This window comes from Medicago sativa, chromosome 4 (genome assembly GCF_051527215.1).
Source record: "Medicago sativa cultivar Bolivia chromosome 4, Bolivia_mono, whole genome shotgun sequence".
Lineage (NCBI taxonomy): Eukaryota > Viridiplantae > Streptophyta > Magnoliopsida > Fabales > Fabaceae > Medicago > Medicago sativa.
Window position 1 is genome coordinate 72,734,735 of NC_140752.1, and position 8,102 is coordinate 72,742,836.

An 8,102-nucleotide genomic window follows, 5' to 3' on the forward strand; every position below is an offset into this window, starting at 1 on the left:
TACACACCATATATTTGGCTAGTTTTTCTTTCCCAGATGTAAATAATATCGTTTTAGGCGAATGGAACGCATGATCTCATTTGATCACTGCACTAAAAGCATTTCCAACCATAAATAACCTGTTTTACAATCGGCAAGTTTATCATGCCTAAGGACGGACAAGTTCTAATTTATGAAAAAATAGTGGTCACGCATGTGTAAAAATGTGGTCATACAGACCATATATTTGGCTAGTTTATATTTCCCAGATGTAAATAATTTCGTTTTAGGCGAATCGAACGCATGATCTCATTTGATCACTGCACTAAAAGCATTTGCAACCATAAATAACCTGTTTTACAATCGGCAAGTTTATCACGCCTAAGGACGGACAAGTTCTAATTTATGAAAAAATAGTGGTCACGCATGTGTAAAAATGTGGTCATACAGACCATATATTTGGCTAGTTTATATTTCCCAGATGTAAATAATTTCGTTTTAGGCGAATCGAACGCATGATCTCATTTGATCACTGCACTAAAAGCATTTCCAACCATAAATAACATGTTTTACAATCGGCAAGTTTATCACGCCTAAAGACGGACAAGTTCTAATTTATGAAAAAAATAGTGGTCACGTATTTGTAAAAATGTGGTCACACAAAACATATTCATATTCATACTCTGTCAATATCTATCTTAAGAACCATAAAACCATACATAGTGCGATTAGAAGGAATAGTACATTACAAGCTTAGTGAGTACCATATTATAGTATTGTTCAAGAAAGTTAGTAAAAGAAGGAATAGTACATTACAAGCTTAAAAGAGCATAAAAAAATTTACATTAAATTTTGATTACGCCAGTACACTATTGTTATTCTTCCTCGTATCACTCTTCACCCACGGTGTTCCAAGAACCCCGCTCTTGACACGATTTCTTGACTTGTCTTTTATTCGAGTGAACACGGTTGATGCTTGGTGATCTTCATCATCTGATACATTTGATGATCTTCATCATGTGGATACCCGAACCTTTGCTTGGTATTATATTGTAGAATTCCCAAGCTTCACATTTGGTATTCTTGCACATATCTTGTTCAAAAAATAAAAAAAAAACTTTCATTGTGTAAGGGGAAAACAAAAGTTAAGTGAAGAACCAAGATGGAAAGCACTGCACATTGGTTCAATTTGTAAGAGCAAAATACTGCACTCGTAAATAAAGAAGCGGATGACATTTGGTAACAACAATTAAAGAACATAATTTTTAATGCATAATAAAAGACAAAACTGTAAAAATGGCTGGTATAGTCGATCCTTATTCCTTATAGAGCTAAAAGGGCATTCCTTGAACCCTAGAATACTATGACAAAATATAGATTAAATATATGTTCTTATAGATTTTGATATATTATGAATTAAGAAACTAAAAGAGTTAAGAGAAAAATAAAAAATACAGCAATCATATTCATACCTCCCTAAGTAATCTGCCTTCTGAAATACAAGTAGGACCAAAATGGTAGATCAAAATATCCAAATATTATGTTATGTTTAGGAACTTTGCTTTGCATAAACACAAAATACAAGTAGGACCAAAATGGTAGATCAAATATCCAAATACAATTGAAACTAAAACGAATGGGATCAGCTGCATTTCTTTCTACTACAACAGAGAAAAATAATAAAGGTCCGCTCAATCTTAAAAAAGTATGATTTGCAAAAATATGAGAGGTAAAAGAAAGTCACATTACTCTTACTTCTTAGCCATTATTTTTAACATTTGTTAATCCAATCAATGCCAGATGCTTAATAGTCTATATGGGTTATTTATCAACAAAAAAAGAAATAGTCGGAGATTAACAAACGAATTATATCAAAGCAACTGGCAGAAGCAGATGAAACCAACAGCAGGTTCTGTGTCTATCAACTTAAAGAAAGAAAACAATGCAAAAATTATTTATATACCTTTGAGTCTCCAAGAAATGAATCAAATACGGCATTTGTGGCTAAGGTGGCAGCCAAAGGTATTATCCCACCAGTCATCAGCTTCCCATAGCAGGCTATGTCAGGCTCACAATGGATTAGATCCACCGCAGTCTGTGAGAAGAAATATCATAATCAAATAAATGAAGAAAACAAAATACAGTTCTTTTTATAAATTAGAAAAGAGAAAAGTCATTAGGGGAAATCACCTCTACTCCCAAACGCCAAAAACCAGTAAAAACCTCGTCAAAAATAACTGAAATTTTTCTACTTCGACACTCATTAACAAGTATGCGCTGAAAAAGTGGATCCAGCCATAAAAGGCCATCGTACTCTGGCCAAATAGATGAATCACAACACCAACCGTATACTCTAGCCAATTAACTCTCTCCCAAGCTCAATATGACAACATTAGAGGCCATCATTTCAACACTAACACCTGCATAACAGTCCCACAATACAACACCAGAAACTGAACCAGAACACAAGCTTACGATGAAAAAAAATTGGCTGCACTATAGTGAAGATTGAGCAGCTTGAATTGACAAATAGAGAGATGTGAAAGCAATAATAGGTGAAGCAAATAACGAGAATTTTACAAAGGTTTAACACAAGCCTTAAACCATGTGATCAGAGTCAATTCAGACTTAATTCAAGCTATGGATTCACTTCAATGCCGAGTCTAACAAACTCGGATCACGCAAATGTGTCCATGACAGAGTTTTCAGACAACAATTCAGCTTCAAAATTCAGCTCATTGTTCATTAATGATCAAGGGAAAGAAAGCAATTCAAGCAATAGCTCAAATATGAGTACTATTTATCCATCTCAAATGAGAAGTACTGTGATGGAAAATAATAATGCAGGGTTTTGTTGGGATGGATCAGAGAACAAATTGGACCCTTTGTTTCAGTTCCAAGTAAATGCTATAAAATCTGATGATTATGGAACTAGTTCATGGGAAGAAGGACAACTTCAAACTCACAATTCAATAGAAGATTTCAATAGCTATCCTTTAACATCACTTTCAAAAGATTTAGCAGAAGCAAATTTTGATGTCTTCCATCATATATGAATTGTAAATTCTTTCTTTATTTTTTTTCCTTCCAACAAAAGAATACAAGAACAGAGATAAAACTAATTAGAACCAATGAGATAAATGTAATTAGATCATGACTAATTAGATACAACTTCTCAGATCAGGCACAACTAAACACACTCAAAACGGTGTATGTGCTATGTTTCAAGTCCAGCAATTCCGACAAACTGTGTATAAATTTCAACAGTAATTTCACCAATGTTAACAAGAATAGCAATTTTACAATACAATGTTGTAATTTCAGTCACTTGAAATATAAATAATTGGAATCAATCTTCATTCCTACAAAATCTGGAAACAACATCTAAGCCATTTTCTATCTCAACAAAAACAGAAAAGGAAAAGAGAAGAGAAACAAAGATGTGAAGAGACCCTTTTTGCAGTGGTTTAACACAGTCACAACGTGTGGTCGGTCGGTGTATCTGATCTCTCTCCGCCGTTAACGACGGTGCTCTGTTATGATGTTGAGATATAGAGAAGTGAGAGATGTGTGCTCGCCGTTATGGTGGTGGCCGGTGACGAAGGTGGTGGTTGCCGACGAGAAAGAAAGAGGGAGTGGTGGTGGTTAAGGAGTGTGGTGGTGAGATAGAGAGAAGTGAGAGAGATCTGTTTGGAGATGAAAAGAGAGTGGTTGTGTGATGAAATTTCTAAAATGTCCCTTGCCACATGTCATTTTTTTATGTGGGTGTAGGAGTGGTATTACCACCTATGGTGGTATACCTATCAGGACTCTGTGATGAATCATTAATATGAATCGATGAAAAGTACAATCACATAATTGTTATATGAATCGATGAAAATTACAATCACATAATTGTTAAATGATATTAAAAACAAAAGAGAAGGTTCATGGAGGAGTAAATAGACAATTACCCCCCTGAAATTGTAAGTTTCGTCAATTACTTCCCTGAAATTAACAAAACTTCAATTACCCCCCTGAAATTGCACAACATTAATCAATTTACCCCCTCCGTCAAATTCTTCTGTTAGTCAACATGACGTTTTGCAAATACCCCCATGAAGTTTTGCACTTATGTGCAAAATGCCCTCCGAACTTGAAAATTTATATTTTTTTCTTATCCTTGACTCAAAAGATATTAAAGGCAAACAATTAACCGTTAACTTAGAGTATACTCTATGGAAAGAGAAATTAGTTCTCTAAAATATTGTTTGAATGTTTACGAAAGCAAAATCTTTTGTATCCAATTATTGTCTTTTACACTGTTGTTCTGTAATGCTTCATTCGTCTATATATTTCCCCTACTGTGTTCTACATCGAACTTCATTTGAAATCCCTAATTAATATGTAATAATGTTAAAATTTCATTCAACTCTGACTGAACCTATCTATATGGTAATTTAGCATACTGTACTATATTGGATAAATGGGGTTCTATTTGTTCTTCATGCTTATTAGATTGGATTACTATCTTAATTTCAAGATAAACAATTCATGCACTTTTGGGTGAATCTATTCATGGTAGCGTAAATTGGCTAGCTAAACATTCATGCTGCAGAAACTTATGGCTTTAGTTTGGCTTGTGAAACAATGAATTGCTCAAGTTTGACATTTATTCAAACGAGCCTAATAAAAAGCACGAGTCTTCCCTTGTTATGAAAGAGTAACGCTCGAATATAGATCATTGGTTTTTAGGAGTATTTTCAATAGGTAATATCAAAGAGAAATTATATATGTAAATTAAAGGATAAGAAAAAAAAATATATAAATTTTCAAGTTTGGGGGGCATTTTGCACATAAGTGCAAAACTTCGGGGGGGTATTTGCAAAACGTCATGTTTACTAACATAAGAATTTGACAGAGGGGGTAAATTGATTAACGTTGTGCAATTTCAAGGGGGTAATTGAAGTTTTGTTAATTTCAGGGGGGTAATTGACGAAACTTATAATTTCAGGGGGGTAATTGACTATTTACTCGTTCATGGAGGTTATGGAACAGATCTACTCCCTCCGTTTCAAAATGAGTGTCGTTTTAGGTGTTTACACACATATTAAGAAATGCAATGATTAAAAGAAAGAGAATCGTTATTTTACCAAATTATCCTTATTAACTATTGGTTAATTTTAAAAGTAACATTTTGGAAGTAGTGTGTTGAGTATTAATTGGAGGGTACAATTGAAAAGAAAAAGTTATTATTGCATTGGAAACTGAAAGTGACATTCATTTTTGAAACAAATTTTTTTGACTAAAGCAACACTCATTTTGAAACGGAGGGTGTATAATCTATGACAAGTTTTATGAATACTCTATTTCTTAACACTTCCTCTTGTTGTATTAGATAAAATTAATGTGGATATTGAACTTTAGAGATGGGCTCGTATAAACCAGTGAGACCAACATAAATTTCACTCAATGTGATAATATGTGTTAAAAAGAAAAAGTGTCGCAGTATTTCTCATAATCTATTCATCTGTTCATATATTCAACTGAATTACCAAGTTTTTTTATTCTTTTTGAATCCACGAAATCCTATTTAATTCAACCCAATAAAAAAAGAGGACACAGAATCGGAATCAATTTCAAACCCGAGATGCAAATGTATAATAACTAAATAAAAAAATAATCAAATTAAAATAAAGGCTTAAATGCACTTTTGATCCCCTATTTTAACTTAATCGAAATTTTAATCCCCCTATTTTTAAAACCACTATTGTGGTCCCCCTGTTTTACAATTTTGGGTTTTTTAGTCCCTCGTCACTTTTAATGATTTGTCACTCTCATTAATGATGTGGTAATGAGTTGGCATGTGTGTGTTGGATTATTCATTTTCCATGTCATTAATAGAATTTTCATGTCATTTATAAATTAATTTGAAATCCATAATAAAAAAAACTAATTAATTTAAAAGAAAATAAAAGAATTAAAAGATTAAAATTAATTACAATATATAACAAACTCTAAATTTTATTTTGTTCCAAATCAATCAGATCTTGCTACAACCGTTATCGTGAGAGTGGAGAATTAGTTATGTTTTTATCAGATTAAACATTGTAGTATAGGAAAATTGGAGTTATATGTCAAATGTATGTAAGATCACAAAGTTATAGACTTTGGATTTGATCTTAAAATTGTTGCTTTGAATTGAATATAATTCCGCAAGACATGTGACAGATTGCATGGACCAAAGGGTTGGAGGTCAGAAATTAGGGGTAGTATTTGGATGACATTGGCCAACCACAATGTCACATGTGGCTTTCTTCTTTTTCTTTCACAAGATTTTTTTGTTGTTTTGTACACTTGTAACATTGTGGTTGGTAATGTCACCAATGTCATCAACCACAATGTCACCCAAGTATTATCCAGAATTTAGTAGGGGTGTCAATGGGTACCCATGTGTACGGATAATATGATACTCGTCCCCGCTCCGTTGGATAAGTATGATACCCGTGCCCACCCCATATTCTCGTGGGTACCCACTATGCGGTACCCATGGGTATTGAGGTATCTATGAGTATTCATGTGCACCCATGAATTTTTGAATTTATTTATTTTTTGGTACAAATAATAACTTTTTTTTAATTACCAAAAAACTTCAACCTTTAAACATCCATACATAATCTATTCAAAATTTCATAAATCATACAAAATTCATAGAAAATATGGGATTCTAACATAATCCATAGGAGGAGGAGGAGGAGGAGGAGGAGGAGGAGGAGGAGGAGGAGGAGGAGGAGGAGGAGAAGAACAAGTAGAAGAACCTTGCTTTCTCCCTTCCTTTTGCATAGTTGAGGAGATTCACGTGCAAAGAAGACGAGTTTGGATTGAGTGTAGTCAAATTATGTGCAGTCGGGATCGGACGGTCCAGATCTTAAGATCGGGTTTTATTTGATTTAATTATAAATCCAAGCTTTGATTTTGGGTCCAGATCTTGATCGGACGGTCCAAATGTCATTGACTCTCCCTCCTGAATGCACACGAACCCAATCCTGGAGGACGTGAAGAGAAAAAGAGAGAATGTTAAGGTTGAAAAAGTCAAATGAAATACTTATATTTATTTTAACGTAAATACTAACATATTTAAGGATGTTAAAAGTGGAAAAGTCAAATGAAATACTTATATTCATTTTAATCTCAATCCTTCCTTTTAATCTGATGACTAATAATCCAGTATCACATTCTTTTGTTAGGTGTCATTCTTATACAAAATTTTAATTCTTACTTGATATGATGCATATATTCACCATTCATTCAAATTATGTTCAAATATAAATCATATTCATTAACCACGATGTGTGTTCAAATATACACTTGATATGACACATATATTCACCAATCATTCAAATTATATGCAAATATAAATCATATTCATTAACCACGATGTGTGTTCAAATATACACTTGTTAATCGTGATTATTGACGTTCAAATACATAGTTAATTGTGTTTAAATTGTGCTCTGGGATTAATTAATGAGTTGCAACATCTTATTAAACTGGCTTAAATGCAATTTTACCCCTTTATTTTGACTAAATTTGGATTTTTCCCTCCCTATTTTAAAACTCAGAATTTTACCTCTCATATTTTGATTGAATCTGGATTTTTCCCCCCTAATTTTAAAAATCGGAATTTTACCCCCCTGTTTTATGTTTTTCAGGATTTTCACCCCACCCACCACATTTGAGTTCATTTTGGCTAATGTGGTAGTGCTGACTTGGCTTAAATTATATTATACAAATATCCACCTAATTAATTATTTATATAAATTGTACTTTTTTTTTTAATGAAAAATTTTGAATAATTTTTTTCTTTAAAAAAAACACTAGAAAAAATGCAGGATAAACAAAAAAAATGTAAGACTAGAATTTTTAAAAATAAAAAAATAATAAAATAAAGAACCAGAAAAATAAAGAAGCAATGAAAATATTAATTCAGTAAAAAAAATAAAAAGAAAACCAGAATATGCAAAAAAAATAGAAAAACAATAAAAATTCCAAAAAAAAATAAATTAAAAATACAAGAAAAAACTAGTTTGCACCTCTAAATATTTTCTATTTTCATACTAGTTTTATGCATTTTTTCTAGTATT

The 8,102-nt window shown here is 32.5% G+C and overlaps 1 long non-coding RNA gene across 1 annotated transcript; it reads right to left on the reverse strand.

Moving 5' to 3' along the window:
- Positions 1-648: 648 nt before the first annotated feature.
- Positions 649-3,800, reverse strand: LOC146931615 (uncharacterized). Its single transcript, XR_015006768.1, has 3 exons — positions 2,170-3,800; positions 1,943-2,074; positions 649-1,072 (listed from the first exon to the last, which is right to left on the reverse strand). It is a non-coding gene; the product is annotated as an uncharacterized LOC146931615 (long non-coding RNA).
- Positions 3,801-8,102: the final 4,302 nt, after the last annotated feature.